At 42.4% G+C, this 16308-nt stretch overlaps 1 protein-coding gene across 4 annotated transcripts in view; it reads left to right on the top strand.

The window, feature by feature from the left end:
- Positions 1 to 16308, top strand: part of CDH11 (cadherin 11) — a 156056-nt gene that overhangs the window by 46291 nt on the left and 93457 nt on the right. Inside the window, exon 1 of one of the 4 annotated variants that reach the window (XM_037815901.1) lies at positions 6076 to 6090. The exons of 2 other annotated variants lie outside the window; for them this stretch is intronic. The gene's annotated coding sequence lies outside the window, so the exon portion shown is untranslated. Of the gene's footprint in view, positions 1 to 6075; positions 6091 to 12969; positions 13099 to 16308 lie in introns of those variants that run through there. One more of the 4 variants, XM_037815900.1, reaches the window with a different exon arrangement.

Raw genomic sequence — 16308 nt, 5'->3', positions numbered from 1 at the left:
CATTTAAGCTCCACCGTCAGTCTGACTGGTTCACCTAGATCATGCTAATGATAACGATGTGAGTAGCAAACATTTATCGGGGGTTTGCTCTGTGCCCAGTGCTAAGTGTGTCCCATGAATGCGTTCATCTAATTTTTGCAAAAACCCTAGGAGGCAGGTACCACTTTTATCTCCACTTCAGAAATAAGGACACAAGGGATAAAAAAGTGTGAGTGGCTTGCTGGAGGAGGAGGGTTCAAATCCAGGCAAGCCGGTCTGTAGTCTACACTCTTCACCCCCTCACTGACCTGCAGTACAATAGTGTAAACTGAACTGACCTTTTTTTATTCAGCGTTCTAAAGCATCTCTACGCACTGCTCTTTTTCATTTCTTCCATACCCAAGTGTAAGGTTGCCAAGTGTCTCTATTCTTAAACTCTGTCCCTTTTTACATTTTTTTGTTGCAATGTTCTTTTTTTATGATTTTTTTTTTGTAATGATGAAATGAGAGTGATAGTCGGTAGAAATTGCCTTTCAAAACTGCCCTTAAATTTTTCACTGCCATTTTCTTTTTAAATGGGAGAGTTGGGGAGGGGAGAAGATGCTGTTAGTTCAGTGGATGACAGAAATCTCCAGGCTCTGCCTCCCGAGTCGGGGAGCCAGACGCATCTCTGCCGCTCCCTGAGTCTCTGCTTTGGCTCTTGCCTGTCATGCAGCGGCCCCTGCACTTGCCTCTCCTGCTTGGGGCTGTGTAGGACTCATTAGCAGTGGGTGCGTGTCTCACCACAGTGGCTCATTGGCAGGCTGCACACAGTGCCAGGGACGTGGGGCCGCCTCTTTGGCTGTCCCGGGAAGCCATTGCTCCTGGCTGTCCAGGCTGGCACGTTGTCCTGGAGGTGTCCAGAACAAATCTGGGCCACACCCTCTCACAGTGCTGTCCCCACGCGAGGAGTCCTGAGACCAAAGAGAGAAGTTGCCAGTGGAGATGGCATGCTCAGGGCTGCATCCTGCTCCTAAAGAAGATTCTCAGCGGCCAGCTGCTGCACCATGATGCTTCGTGGTGGTGGAGTGAGCAAGCACTGGATTTAACAAACCTGGTCTCTCCATCTGCCAGCCTGAGTGCGGGTGCCAGTTACATTGTCCGGCACAGACAGGGGGCGGAGAGCGAGCACACAGATCCCGGCAAGGGGCGTTTGCTTTGGGGAACACAGGGTCTAGGCTGTCAGTGCTGTTTTCTGTGTGCCCTGCCCGTGCTGTCACAGCTGCTGACTCTGTCTGTGCTTGCTATTCCGTTTGTTTCAGGATTCGTTTTTATTCCATTCAGTTACTGCTGCCAGAGTTGTGGCTCAAGTGTTTGGCCTGGACTATTGATCCTCATGTTGGTACTTTCTGAAGTTTGTTCTGGTTTATCTGTGAGACACAAGGCATGCAATGGGCCCCATTGCCAGACTGTGGTATCGGGATATGCGCTTGGCGTGTCCATTTTCTGTTTTTGTTTGGTCTCCCTCATTAAATCTTCCTGGGTCTGTGGAGTTGACTACCAATTGGTGCCTGACCTAGTTAGAGATCCACGATGTTACTCCTGGCTTATCATAGCAAATAGATCATAATGGTTTGTTCACCGGGATTCAAAGTGGACTCCAGTATTCTAGAGTTGCTTCTACCTCCTTGGCAAGGGTGTGTGATGTATGTATTCACATATGCTTACGTGTGTGCCGTGTGCATGTGTGTGTGCATGTGTGTGTGCTGTGCAGCTGACACTTTCAGTTGCTATGTAAGGACTTTGCTTTTGGAAAACAGTCTTGTGGATCTTTGTAGAATACTGAATGTGCTTCTTGGTTTCCTTGCCTTGATCTCCTTTCATTTTCTACTTGGAGCAGTTTCTCTGGAGCACCAGTTCTCACATTTTCTGCTTTTTGTGTCCGCTGTTTCCTTCTTTTCTGCCAAAAGGCACCAGGGAGTTGCTCAACGGAACTTTTGAGCTCTTGTCCCAGTCCAGTCAGAACAGTTGCAAGGGCAGCACGTGCCTCCAGCCGGTTCCCGAGGCGGCCGTGCTGAGCCATGACTCATGCCTCTGGCTTCTGCTCCTGCTGATCTCAGAAGCCGGGTGGGAAGTTGGTTCTGTCAGTGTATCCCAGAGCCTGGGAATTTTTTGTATTTTTTCATATTTTATTGGACATGTGTATTGATTTTATACATTTTTAGTTTATATTCTTTTCTTTGTTTGGAAGGTTGATCAGTGTTCTTTTAATGCTTTGTTCTTTATGTAGGTAAGTGTTCTTTATATAGATAAGCATTTTAAAAGTACATAGTTAATATTCTTTCCCCTGTGCTTTTTTTAATGCAACTTGATTGAGATATATTTGCACACCATACAAATTTCTACAATGTACAATCAGTTGTTCACAGTACCATCATATAGTTCTGCATTCATCACCACAATCAATTTTTGAACATTTTCATTACTCCTCAAAAAACAAAAATAAGAATAAAAATAAAAATAAAAAAGAACACCCAAAACTCCCTTACCAACCTTATCCCCTTTTTATTTATTTATTTTTTGTCTTTATTTTCTTACTTATCTGTCCATACACTAGATAAAGGGAGTGTCAGTTGCAAGGTTTTCACAATTACACTGTCACACCATAAAAGCTATATAGTTATACAATCATCTTCAAGAATCAAGGCTACTGGTTTCAGGTATTTCCTCCTAGTTATTCTAATACACTAAAAACTAAAAAGGGATATCTACATAATGCATAAGAATAACCTCCAGATTGACCTCTTAAACTCTATTCAAAATCTCTCAGCCATTGAAACTTTATTTTGTTTCATTTCTCTTTCCCCTTTTGGTCCAAGAAGGGGAAAGGCAGAATTTGAAACCTGGACTGTTAGCCTCTAAAACTTCCCCATGCAGATTATAGTCACCAGCTCCCTGCATTCCTTACTTCTCTTCTCTGCTAGGTAGATGTTTAGCTTTTGTAGAAGGGGCATCTTCTGTTCTCCCCATGTTCCATGGCTTTTGGTTTCATCTGAGGTCTCTGGAAACCCTAAGTACAAACGAATCTGCGGTCCATAGAATAACGGAGCCTCTAACTTTTTGACAGGAAACCTGAAACCCTGAGTGGCAAAGGGATCTACCCACGGAACCCAGCGACAGACACTGAACTTGAACCAAGCACACCTTGCGCAGGCTGGTTGCATTGGTCACACCACATCACCTTGTTTTTGGCTAATTTATACTGGATTAGTTGGCAAATCTCAAGAGATCTTCTGGGAAATTCTACCATGGCTTGAAGTAAGAGCAGCCAAACTTAGATACAGTGTACACTCTCAGTCTAGTCTTTTTCACTGCGTCCTCAGCACAGTCCAGGTGCACTGCAGGAGATCAGCAGGTGTGTGCTGAATGAAGGAAATGGATGAAATGAAGGGGACCTTGAGGGGTACAACCTCAGGCTGTCTCTTTGGTAGTTGCTGACCTCTCTTCTTGGATTCTTTAACACCAGGGAGTATTTTAGACTCAAATTGATGGTATCAATATTTAATTTGACACTTCGATGATTCAGTCATTTAGTAACGTAAACTATTTTCCTCTTTCTATTTTGGAATAAATTGGCTGGTCCTTTTTGCATCTCTAGGCTGTGTAGTTTGTCCTGGATGTACAGGAAGGAGGTGGAGGGTACCCAGTTATCAGTCTACTGGTTTTCTTTGGATGCAACTGGCACAGGTACCATCCTGCAAAACAGGTACCACCTGTGTTTCATGATGGGACTACTTCTTATAAAATTAACAATATTCTTGTTTCTAGGACAGACAAATTTTAAACAATTACATAAGAAGAGAGGAAAAATATCACCTGCGTTTCATCCACTCTGACTCATGAATTGCCCTTATTTTTCTCCTTCCTTCTAGTACCCAATTTATTCAGGAATATTTTTACATTGTTGTAATTGGAATAGAGATTGTATTTCATAATGAGCCACACTGAAATATTCTAACATTTTTTCACATAATTGCAACTTCGGGGAAGGCCTGCTATTCTGTGCAGGGTAGGTATTGTGTTTTATTTAAACATTTTCCTATTATGACAATGCAATTTTGACTTTACAGGAATATAGGAGTATAATTCCTCTGGGTGAAATAGAATGGGATTATAAAATATTTGCATTTTCTAGAGGGTTCATACTTCAATTCAGTTATTCCATTTGGGTCCACTTGTTAAAGCTCTAATGCTCTATTTCCCTAATGAGAAAATAATACTTGGGGCATGCATAGAGAAATCTAGAATTAGTTAATTTCTGAATTCTTTTCTTTTATATTTTGTAATTTAAATAAATGAGATAACTTTGAAAGCAAGCATTTGTCCTAATTGCTAGGAAAATTTTCCTCGTTTCTGAAAATGAGTGACATTTAACCAGAAGACAAAACAATAAAAGCAACAAAAAATTCAAACTAACTGCTTAGGCCTACCTGGTTCGTTAAATTTCTTTATGTACAATGACTAGAAAGGCAGAAAAGCTCAAGTAAAGCTATCTGCTTACTCCCAGGTCAAACCTGTTAGGATTAGTTCTTTAATGAGGTTACAGGGTTTTAGGCGATGTGTCTGCAGAAAGGACCTGGTAATGATCTAACTTTGAAGAGAAGGTTGAGAGAGCTTTCATTAACTTGGTTTGCATCATAACTTGGCAAAATCACTGGAGAGAATCTTCTTTAGGCCACTAAAAATAGATAGCCTCATAGATCCAATCATGCCGTCAGCTCTCCTCTCCTTTTCTTTAGTCATGTCTTATTTTGGGAACTCTGTTCATTCTCACCCATCTGACCCCTCTGTAACTCTTCATTTGCTTTGGATAAGCCACTGTCTCCCTGTGTGTTGGGGAAAGGCTGTAAGGCAGGAAATTTCAGGATCCTCACCTGACTACTTTGCCTTGCATTTATCATTCCCTCCCTCCCTAACTTCTCCCCTTCTTCCTTCCCTCTCCTTCCTACCTGCCCTCCCTTCCTCTCTTCCTCTGTCCCTCTGTAACAAGGTTTCTAATTCTATGTGCTTGTCCCTACAAAGAGACTGGCACATAGCAATTGTTAAAGAAGTGAATGAAAAAATGAATGAGTGAATGGTCAGAGCTGTAGAGAAAACAAAATTCTAGTGGGGGGATGGTGGGGCTGGCTCATGTCTGTATACTGTCTACCATCACTGTCCAGCAGTCTGCCTGTTGTTTTCTCTATCTGTCCACTTCTAAACACACACACCCATTCAGAATGAGGTTTAAACTCATTCTCAAAGGAGTAAAAGGATCTAAGGAGTCATGTACTCCCCTTGGATTCAGTGTTTCTGTTTTTTTCCCCTCTTGATTCCATGATTGCCATGCAGGTATTTGTAAATAAGAAATGACCTCAAACCCTAACACACAAAAAACGGCCAGAGCAGGGCTTCTGTGTATTTCCTGGAAAAAAAGAGGAAGAGACGGTGCTCCCAGAGACTGCCCAGGCTCTGCCATGTGGTTCCTAAAATCACTGGATTAGATCGCTGAGTTTCTGTTTGGCTCCTGTATTCTGGGGTCTGTGATATCTCTCAGACTTCAAGTCTGGGTCTTTGTGTTTGTGGTTGTCTGCAGCAAATGCAGGTGAAAACGCAGTAGGTGCCGGAGGGGCTGTAAAAGATGCCCATGACAGGACTTCTGCTCTTTGTGAGCTCACAGGGATTGGAGGTGGCAGCACGTTGGGAAAATGATTTCCTAAATGCAAGGTGTTCTAGGACTTAAGGCCCAAGTGACTAATAAAGATTCTCAGCAGTATGTGTTGCCTCTCATCCCAGCAAATATTTATGAGCATCAGCTATGTGCTAGGCATGTATGTGCTGTTGTAAAAGGATATTAGGAAGAAGATGTGATCCAGCCTCTGTTGCACTAACCTGTTATAATTTTTTATGCATCATTTATCATTATCTGATTGTTTGCTGTTTATTTTTCAGTTTACTTGTTCATTTTCTAACTCTACCACTGGATGAAAGCTCTGTAAAAATAGCAGTTCTGTTTGGTACACAGTGTCTGGCACACAGTAGATGCTCAAGAAACTTTTGTGGACAGGATGAATTGTTGACAGAGATGGCACAGTGAGTTGTGTGAGTGTGTACATGTGTATGTGTGTGTATGTGTGTGTATGTTTGTAAATTTGGGGAGAAGGGCCATTAGGAGATAACAGTTGGTCAAGGCATTAAAGGACAGGAGAAGTATATTAGGAAGAGAAGAGGAATCTGTGCAGAGGCAAAACTAGGAGGGGAGAGGAGGGAAAAGTGAAACCATATGGTAAGTTGCAGAAAAACAGTCGGTTCCTGAAAGGGGCAGCCTCAGGTGAACTGAAAGCCAGGCCAGCTAAGGCTCACTGATGAAGAGCCTTCATTAGCAGAAGCTCTGGAGTCAGCTTGCGTGAGTTTGAAACCCTGCAAGCAGGGTGACTGGGGGAAATTACTCAACCTCTTTTTCTTAGATTTCTCAACTTTCAAATAGGGGTGAGTATGTTACAGTCCGTTAAAGCACAGTATTTGGAACAAAATGGGATTTAGCTATTGTTAAAACAGAAGAGGTGCACCGAAGGAGACCTCAAGGGCTTTTAAATAAGGAGTGGCATGAGCAAACCTATGGTTTAGAAAGAGCATGTAGCAGCCATGTGGAGGATGGGCTGGAGAGCCCGGAAGAGGCTCTCACGTCCTCTTGGGAGAAACATGCTGTTGTGCATCCTCCCCCGACAACTTCTCCAGCTCGTTAGCATCTCCGAGTGTCCTCCATGTGCTGCTGTTGTTCTGAGCTGCTGAAAAATTCTGTTTCCATTATGTTTACTCTAAGGATGTTCATTACCATACATAGGTTGTCTCTCTGAGAACCAATGGGATAAATAACTCAGCTGTTAGTATCTGGAATGGCTGTGATCTTCCCAAGAAACAGTTCACTGGCTTTGTGAACTTGTACCTGCTCGCATTTCCCCTGTGCCTTTGCATGGTGCACCCCTTGCAGGTGTTGACTTTATAGCCTGAGTTTTGCATAGGAATCTTAGTTCATCTTGTTATTTCATGCCATTGTTTCTCCTTTTCCTATTTTAATTTTATATATTTTTGTACTGTATGCATCTTTGTAGGCAGCCTTAAATCTCCTCTGGAATGAAAGGGAGTATGCATAAAATGCATGACCTGAATTGCAGGGCAAAGTAAGGTGGAGTCTGCGCCCAGTCAGCGTTTGACCTAGTTTCTTCTTCTTCATGAAGACCTAGATTCCTGGAGAGTTATTAGGCTCAGCTCCTGCCTCCGCTACCAACCACCAACTCTGGACTGATATTCATCTCTGGAATTCCTTCTCTGTCCTTGGAGGAAAACCACAGTCCTTCCTCTTGGATCCATCACACACCTGACCTGACAGGTGGCATTAATGAAGACAGGGTAGAGAAACCTTGGGATGAGGTGGAGTCTGCAGTGGCTGGGCCTCCTGGGGATGGAGGCCTCGGGGAGCTCTGCTCCTCACCCACTTCTAGCCCAGGGCCTCAGTCTACCCATCTGTAAAAAAATCACGGTGGGATGAATGTGTGTTCCCCATCCTTCATTCATGTTTCGTCTTCACTATATACAGCTACCACCTGCACTGTTAATTTACTTTCTATTTTCCTTTGACTCATTCTGCTTTTCTTAAATATTTTTAAAGAAAGTCATATCACTGACATGGATGGAAAACCAGTACCTCTTGTCATAAACAGAAGATAGCCCTAAAACTAAATATAATTAAAGGGAAACAATATAACTGAATTCACTCTTTTTCAAAAGAGAAATATGTTCGGGAATAGCTGCACATAGAGCCTTTTCTGTTGCTATGATCAGGATTGAAAGAGAATTGAAACAATACTGTCCCACTTCCCGATTCATTGTCATTTAATGCAAAAATAACAATAATTTGTTGGGTCCCTATTGTATCAGGCATTGCATTAATTTCTTTATATTAAATCATTATAAATAAAACATGATGAGTTCTTGATGATGATGATGATGTCAACTAACATTTAGTGAATATTAAATTTGTGCCAGATGTAATAGTGTAATTTATATGCAGTGCCCACTTATCCTCACCTCCTCTGTGTGAGGTGTTGGTTTGGCTGGCTGAGCAGTGCCCGCCAGCTTTCCCCAACACAGCCATCTCTGCCAGGGACCCTGAAACCTGCTGTGTCTACACGTCACCCCAAGAGCTAAAGGGGTGAGCACAGGCAGTGTTTTCCTATAGAGGGTCCTCATCATGGCACCGGCTTTGGCCCAGAAAGTCACAGACTCGTGTTGAATACCGAAGAGGGAAAGTCTCTCAGAGATGATGTGGCTCTCCGCGTCCCCAAGTGTGGTGAGAAAACTGCTGGAGATATGTCAGGGGCTCTTAGCCAGGGGACTAAGCTATTTCAATCACAGAGTTCTGTAATCAGATCGACCTCAGCACCCAACGTAAAATTCATTTTATAACTTATTGGACAAACAATGTGGCTTAAATATTTCCAGAGATGAACAATCAACATTAATCAATATATAGTATACTATATTTGTGTGTGTGTGTGTGTACACACACATTTTAGGATAGACACATGCATATATAGCTGACAGCTGCAGGTATCACAGCCAATAAGGCATAAAAGACTACCTGTTTCAAAACCTGGGCCAACTTTCTTGGCCGAAGCCATAAGAGGGAGAATTAGTAAGTGAATATTGCTGTGGAAGCCCTCACAGAGCCTCTGATTGAGGACATCTCCTCACGTATGCAGACGACCATCTGTCTGTTACTTCCACACCAATGACCCAAGCCCATAAGATGACCCAAAGTCACATGACTGCTAGAAAGATAATTTTTTGCTTCATTCTCAGTTCTTTATGATGGACTTAGTGGGAGTAGACTTCACCTGTATTCATTTGAGGAATTCAGAAGAGGAAAGTGAACAGAAAAGAAGCAAAGGAGTCATGGAACCCTTCGGCACTTTGAGAAAGTGTGTGTGTGGGTTTGTGTGTGCGTGTGTGTGTGTGTACCTTGGAGGTAAGGGGTAGGGAAACAGCCTAGAGAGTTTCATGAGATGTTTTAGTTTGCTAATGCTGCGGAATGCAAAACACCAGAGATGGATTGGCTTTTATAAAAAGGGGGTTTATTTGGCTATACAGTTACGGTCTTAAGGCCACAAAGTGTCCAAGGTAACACATCAGTAATCGGGTACCTTCACTGGAGGATGGCCAATGGCGTCCGGAAAACCTCTGTTAGCTGGGAAGGCATGTGGCTGGCGTCTGCTCCAAAGTTCTGGTTTCAAAATGGCTTCTCCCAGGACATTCCTCTCTAGCAAGCTTGCTCTTCTTCAAAACATCACTCACAGCTGCACTCCGTTCAGTCTCTTTGAGTCAGCATGTTTTATATGGCTCCACTGATCAAGGCCCACCCTGAATGGGTGGGGCCACACCTCCATGGGAGTATCCCACCAAAGTCACCACCCACAGCTGGGTGGGGCACATTCCAAGCAAATCTAACCAGCACCAAAACGTCTGTCCCAGAAGACCACAAAGATAATGGCATTTGGGGGACACAATACATTCAAACCGGCACATGAGACAATAATAGATTCCCGATATTGGCAAGTGATTTTTTCCATGAGCCTTAAGAATGTCAAAATTTGTGCATGCAAGTGAAGAATATTGTTCTACCAATAAAGTGCAGCAAACTATAACTGAAACATTTTAATGGCGCTCTTCCCCTGCCAACCCTGAATGAATCCCGTGCACTTAATGAGGTGTGATGAAGATGCAGAGTGCCCGCTAGACTTGCTCTCTGGCTCACTCACATCAGCCCCTCTGTGGCCAAATTCAAATTTGTGCCTGCAGAAAATTACAAACCACCCCCCATTGCGAGCCTTCCGAGGCACTTGCATGTCGGTGAGACTGCAAAGCCAGAGACTCATTCCCTTATTTACTAACTCATTCATTTGAAAGGCGTTGGAGCATTTAGTTTGTGCCTTTGTGCCTCGGGTATACGGTGGGCAAGAAAACCTGCACGTTCCTTGCCTTTGTGGAGCTTCTAGACAGATTGAGTTTGTCCAGCTTCTGTCTTCAGAATAAGTGTCTAAGAAGAGGTAAATAACAAGACGGTATTTTTAATCTCAACTCAATTTTATATTGCAAAAGGCCAATCCCACTTAATGTTTAGAAACCTTGGCTTTGTTTCTCTCTGAGCATAATAGTCCCAGAGAGAAAACCCTCTCCTTTTATGTCATGTATCAATCACCTTGCTACTGAAAGTGTAGTGTGGGAAGATATAGTAGCAGGCTATGACTATTTCTGGCACCCAGCAAAAACTCTGCAATGTTTATGTGTGTAAGTCTGTGTGTGTGTGTGTGTGTGTGTGTGTGTGTGTGTGTGTCTTGGTAAATACTTCCCTGACTTTGTGAATATGGAGATTTGCATCCTCCAGAAGTTTTCAAATAAGCTGATTACTTGGTTGTATGGATTGCCCAGATTTGATAAAATGTTAGAGAGAGTTTCTTGGGCCTTGAGTTGTCAAAGGTCTTTGCCAATCTCCCTTTCATTTGGGGGTTTTCCTTTGTCTGTGGCTGCTTTCTCTTTCAGTAGACTGATAAAGTTATATAATCCTGAGTCATTCTTTTTTTTCAAGTCTTCAGACTATTTCCCTAAATGAGAGCCCTAATTTATATCCAGAAGAAGCAGCTGAGTTGAGCTGGTAGGTGAATTGCTATAGACTCACAACACCTGTGTCCAAATCCCAGCTTCACTGTTTAGAGGCTCCATGGGGCAGTTTTATTCTGTCTTTCTGTGCCTCACTACTCACTTATGAAACAGAAAATCATAGGGCCTGACTTAGAGGATTGTTGTAAAAATAAATTATATATGATAGTAAAGTAATTAGCCCAGGATCTGGCACATTGTAAATTTTCAACGAATGTTGGCAATCATCATTGCCTGTTTGTATTAAGATGTGTCTACATAACACTCAACTCCTGAGTGTGGAGAAGAACTTACTTAGCATCATGCTATATGACTGCTGTCGTGCCCTTACATCCCCAAAGATGAGTAAATGTGTCACTTGGCATGCAAGCTATTTAGGAAATATTTATTACATTTTTCCAATCTCAGTACTTGTTCAAACATGTTCATTTAATCTCAGTTATATATTCAGGAAATATTGGTTACCCTGTCTTTTTTCTTGTTAATAGCCAATTGTTTGCAAAACGATATTGTTTTGTTGATTTTAACTATCTTAGAAAATGAATCAAACAGCTTGACTTTGCTTTAATCAAGTCTGAATAATTTGAGCCAAGTGAGTACATGATTACAGTCCTTAAAAAAATACAAATTATACCTGTCATGTACAGATAAAAAGGAAATGGATATTTTCGATCTTGTAAAATTAAATATATATATATATATATATATGTAGTTTTATGGGTACTGCCTGTTTAACTACTGTCATTCAGTATTTCTTCAAAAATCCAGTCTTATAAAGGGTCAGGAGAATGCTGATCCAGGCCAAAGGTGGGTGAGATGCGATTTCTGTCCTGGGGGAGCTCAGTTGGGAGGGGCAGAGAGTCATGATAGCGTGGGAGAAATCAAGAAACATTCTGTACACTCAGGGAATGCTGGAGCTCCTGAGCCAGGGAAAATCCCACCAAACTTACGTGGAAGTTGAATGGAAGGAGTTCAGAGGAGGGAGCAGTATGTGCAGAGACTCATTCTGAGTAGCAGGAGGTAGAGGTGGGCAGGGGAGGCTGGAAACAGATCTGGGAGAGATGAATAAGGTGTGTTAGTGAGTGTAACCATTTAGGGTCATAATATTATCAGAATTTTTTCATGCAGACATCATAGTTGGTGGCTTCCATATTCATTACTTGCAGATATTTAGATATTTGTTCCTTCATGGAAAGGAGACAAATAAGCAAAATAAAATAAAATACAGAAAAAAAAAGAAAAAGAGGGTATTGCTGTTCTGGAGCATGTGTAACTGTGTTTACCCTGCCTGCTTTATTTTTTACCCCAGCAATTCTTTCTAGAACTTTACCGACACTATGGACATCCCTAAAACTCTCCTGAAGTCCAGTTACATTCATTTTTGTTTGCTTCCCAAAAAGAAAAAAAAAGTTAAAATTAAAATCGCTAACATTTTAGGGAAAAGGTAAAATATGCTCTCTCGTAGTAGACTTTTCGTTTTCCTTTTATTCTGACTGTTCTTAAGTGTTCTCAGATCTTATAATGATATAGATAGGCTCAGAATATATATGTGACTTTTATAATGGATGTGTTTAGATTTCCCTCCTTGTCCTGACTTTTAATTTCTTTTTTATTCAGTAGAGAAGTCATTCTGGCCAAGTGGGAAGTGCAGAGCCTTTGGAGCAAGGGAATTCTGAATTTGAATTCCCATTCTGCTTCTAATTAGCTTTGTTATCTCGGGCTGGCACATTATTTAACTTCCCTTGAGGTCTAATTCCTTCTCCTTTAGGAGGTAGGAATGGAATAAAACAAGTCCCTCCCAGTGCTGTGGGGAAGATTAATTGAAAAAGAAAACAGCACAAGAAGGCACCAAGGCAAAAATATTGGGTGTATGTAGTAGGTGGCAAATAAAACATGAAGCTTCCAGTATTTCAATTGTAAATCTGGTAAAGGGAGATGGTGACACCCCACAATTTGGGAAAAAATAGGGATAAAATGTAAAGAGTAGCAGGAGGTTTGCTCATATGCTAGATGACTGTTTGTTTATTCATTTCCCAAAGATATTACAAAGGCTGTGAATATTTATTTAGTTCTGCTCCCAATAGCCCTTCTAATAGGGAATTATTTGGGTACAACGAAAGACATTTGTAAATGCGGCTGATAAGACTGGCATTAGACAAGGAGGGTTTTGTTGGACACAAGAATTCTATTGTCCCCAGCTTCGGTTGTCAAGTGCCCGGGGAACCCAGAATTTATGGTGGCAGCACAATGGGCCTTTCAGGGCCCGGCGAAAGAGCTGTGAGATCCCGCTCCTCGGCTTTTCAGGGCCTCTAATCTTTTTATCGGGCGCGGACAATGCCGGATTCAGCTGCTGCCTGAGCCTCCTGACTGTCCATTGGCCATCAGGTATTGTACAGTAATTACCATGGTGACAATAACTCTCTCTACACCCGTCCATCGGAGCTTTAGAAAGCAGCGTAGGTTGTCACTTTGTATTAGGTGCCTCTAAAGGCATGGCTTACTTAGAAAAACTGCTAAAGAGAAATAAAGATAATCGTGTTGAGAGTTTGATTTAAAGGGCCACTATGTCAAATCCATTTGGAGTCCAGGAACTCTTTATGAATGTTTTCATGTAATTACAGTAAGACATTGGGCGTCATTCCCAGCAGGCATTGAGTAGCCGGCTTGGAGGTTTTGCAGGGAGGAATGAGCTATGGGCAGCTGGGAGCCCTTTAACCACACAGATGGAGCAGAGCCCGAGAACTTTGTGGCATCATTGAGCTTTGAGACTCAGTTTCCTCATCTGAACAAAAGAATGGTATGGAAATTGCTTACAGATTAATATTAATTATGTTATGTCATTGTACATCAATATGTACAAATATATTAATATCTATTCTATGGTAATGCTTACACATCTACCATAAAGCTTTGTGAAGAGAAAATATACGATAACAATTAAAACTAATTTTTTAATAGTGCACAATTGAAAATGCACAATCTATCTCTTTTCATAATCAGTTACTGATTATTGTGTGCCTGCTCTAAGTAAGATGTTGCATTTATTCTCACTATTCTTTACAGTAACCTTGCAAGATTGTTATTACCCTCACCATTTTATAGGTGAGGAAACTGAAGCTCAGCGAGTTCTTGCCCAAAGCTCACCCAGTTTGGAAGAGACATAGTCTGGGTTTAAGTCCTGTTTTCTCCCACTTGTATAGTTTACTGCTTCCCTCATTTTTAAAATTAATAATCCACCAACCTATCATACAAAATCTGCTGCACCATATGGCTTTGAAACTTTGGCAATAACAGGAAAGAAAAACTCCCAGTGGCTGTTATTAAGTGAGGCTATTCATCCCTTCAAGAATGTCAGTAATATGTGACTCCCAGAAAAGGAGAAGCCCCTGTCTGCAAGGCCCTGGGCTTTGCTGTGTCAGGTACCACCTTATCTCCTCCCTGCAGAGCAAGAAAAGCAAAGAGCAACATTAACAGAGCAACTTGTTATTTCTGGACCAACAGGAAAGTTTTTGGCCACTGCTTTCCTTCTTTGCTCTATAAAACCTTATATTTAACTTGTTTATTTAATAGCAATATATCTCATCATTGCTTTTGTCAGCTTTCTACCAAAATATCTGAAATTCCCTGTTGTGTTGCCATACCAAAAACTAGAAATGATCTGTCATACCACATATCACATACCAAAGGAAAATGTTTGATTAGCCCTGGGAAGTGGGTCATGTTGTGGGTTCTCCAAGCTGATAGGAAAGGAGTGGATTTGTTCGTTTCCCAGCCCAGCTATGCTCCTTCCTTGCTGTATGTTTTTGGGCATTTACTGCTCAGCCCCTGTTTCTTCATCTGTAAAATGGAGCTGTCACTACTTCCTAGGGCTATGTTGAGGATTAGATAAGCCTGGCACAGATAAAGCTTCCATCAATGGCAACTCTTTCCTTAGGGGGTTAAATCACCACCCCTCTATCATGCCTGCATCAATTTTGCATACTCAGTAAGTGGTCTGGAGATGGTGGAGAATGCTTTGATGAAGCTAAGTGGGGTGGGGCCTGTTTTAATCTAATTTATGTATACTTTCAGCCATGCACAACCACCCCACCTCCAACAGCACTACCTGCTGTTTGTTGTCGATGTTGTGCTGTCGACAATGATCCTGGCACACCCCTGGCCTGGCTGTGCTCACATTCTAGAAGAGGACCCTACCTACACCTAGAAATCCATAAGCCAGATGTTTGATTTGGAGCAGAGATCCTTAAGATGGAAAGCAGGCTGTCTCATGGGTCAAAGAAAAGGCTCGTGGCCACTGTGTGATCCAAGTCTTCCGCACAACCCGAGCTCAGCAAGAGACAGCTGCCACAATAACAATGCGTCCATCCCTGGCTTCTATCCTTGATTATGCTGGGCTTGCCAGATATTTTCTCCATTCCACTTTACACCCTTGGCTTGATGGTGTCCTTTTTCCTGATTTCTCAACCTCTCTGAAATAATATATGACGTGCAGTGTCTGTACCCCCAAGAGCCTTGGGACTGTGTGAGCCTCTGTGCAGAGCCGTGGAGGGGACTGAGAGAGGACGTGATGCTGGCTTGAGGGAGGCCTGTGATGGCACACAGTCCTTGGAAAATGAAGTTGAGAAGTTCAGAGAATAGGTAGGGGGTGGATGCAACAATGTTGGTTTGGCACTTCCTAACTGGGAAGGAAACACGTGATTCCAGGCCTGGGGGAGTCATGACATATGGGAGAGAGGGAAAAGGAACACTCAGATCAAAATGCTAACTCAGAAACAGAAGATCCACAGCATACCTACACAGCCCTCGCAGAAATCAAATTCTTTTTTTCCCATCAATTCTGTTAAAAGCATAAAGAGCAACAGATTTCTCTTCTGTTCATATTTTTTTCCTTTCCTGAGAAACATGATCTAGTTTTATTTTTCATAGAACCCACAGGCCCTCTTTCTCAAATGTTTGCAATGACCACAATTTGTAGACATTTCACCCATCTCCTTTGGTTTTTCTTCCAAAGCTCATAATTGACTCATAGGCTTTTATCGAAAGGAGTTTTGTAAGAAACACTTTGGAGGGAGATAAAGAATGCAAAACAAAGTGGGGGTTCACTTAGTTTTTACAGATTTGGAAGGAAACTGTTTAGAGCATGCTGGCCAGATTCAGCTGCATTAGTAACAAAGCAACCAGAGACGGTTGGAGGGAAATAGAAGGAACACAGGCTAAGGAGCCTGTCATGCTGGTGTCTGATCCCATCTTGGCTGTGATTGACTGTGCTCCTTGGGCAAGAGCCTTACCTTCTTGATCTGTGATGTGGGATGGGCCTCATGGTACTCACCAAGGAGTGATTAACAGTATTGAAAGAGAATCCCTTGGTGGGGACCCTGGCAAATGTCTGTTTCTTCCCTGTCTATAGAGTCCCAGTTATCGCCATGCCACCCTAAGACTTAGAGGCTTACAACAAGGGCATGGATACCTGGAGGTGTGGCTCCCGGGGCAGGTGGGCATCTGCGGAGACTGGCAGCCACATGTAACATGGTTGCAAAGTAGGATCTCCCCTCATCAGTTAGGTGTCCTAGCAGTGGCTCCGTGTGGCTTTGTCTC

This window comes from Choloepus didactylus, chromosome 22 (genome assembly GCF_015220235.1).
Source record: "Choloepus didactylus isolate mChoDid1 chromosome 22, mChoDid1.pri, whole genome shotgun sequence".
NCBI lineage: Eukaryota > Metazoa > Chordata > Mammalia > Pilosa > Megalonychidae > Choloepus > Choloepus didactylus.
The sequence above is the reverse complement of the archived record's forward strand: the minus strand, read 5'-3'. Positions and strand labels throughout refer to the sequence as shown.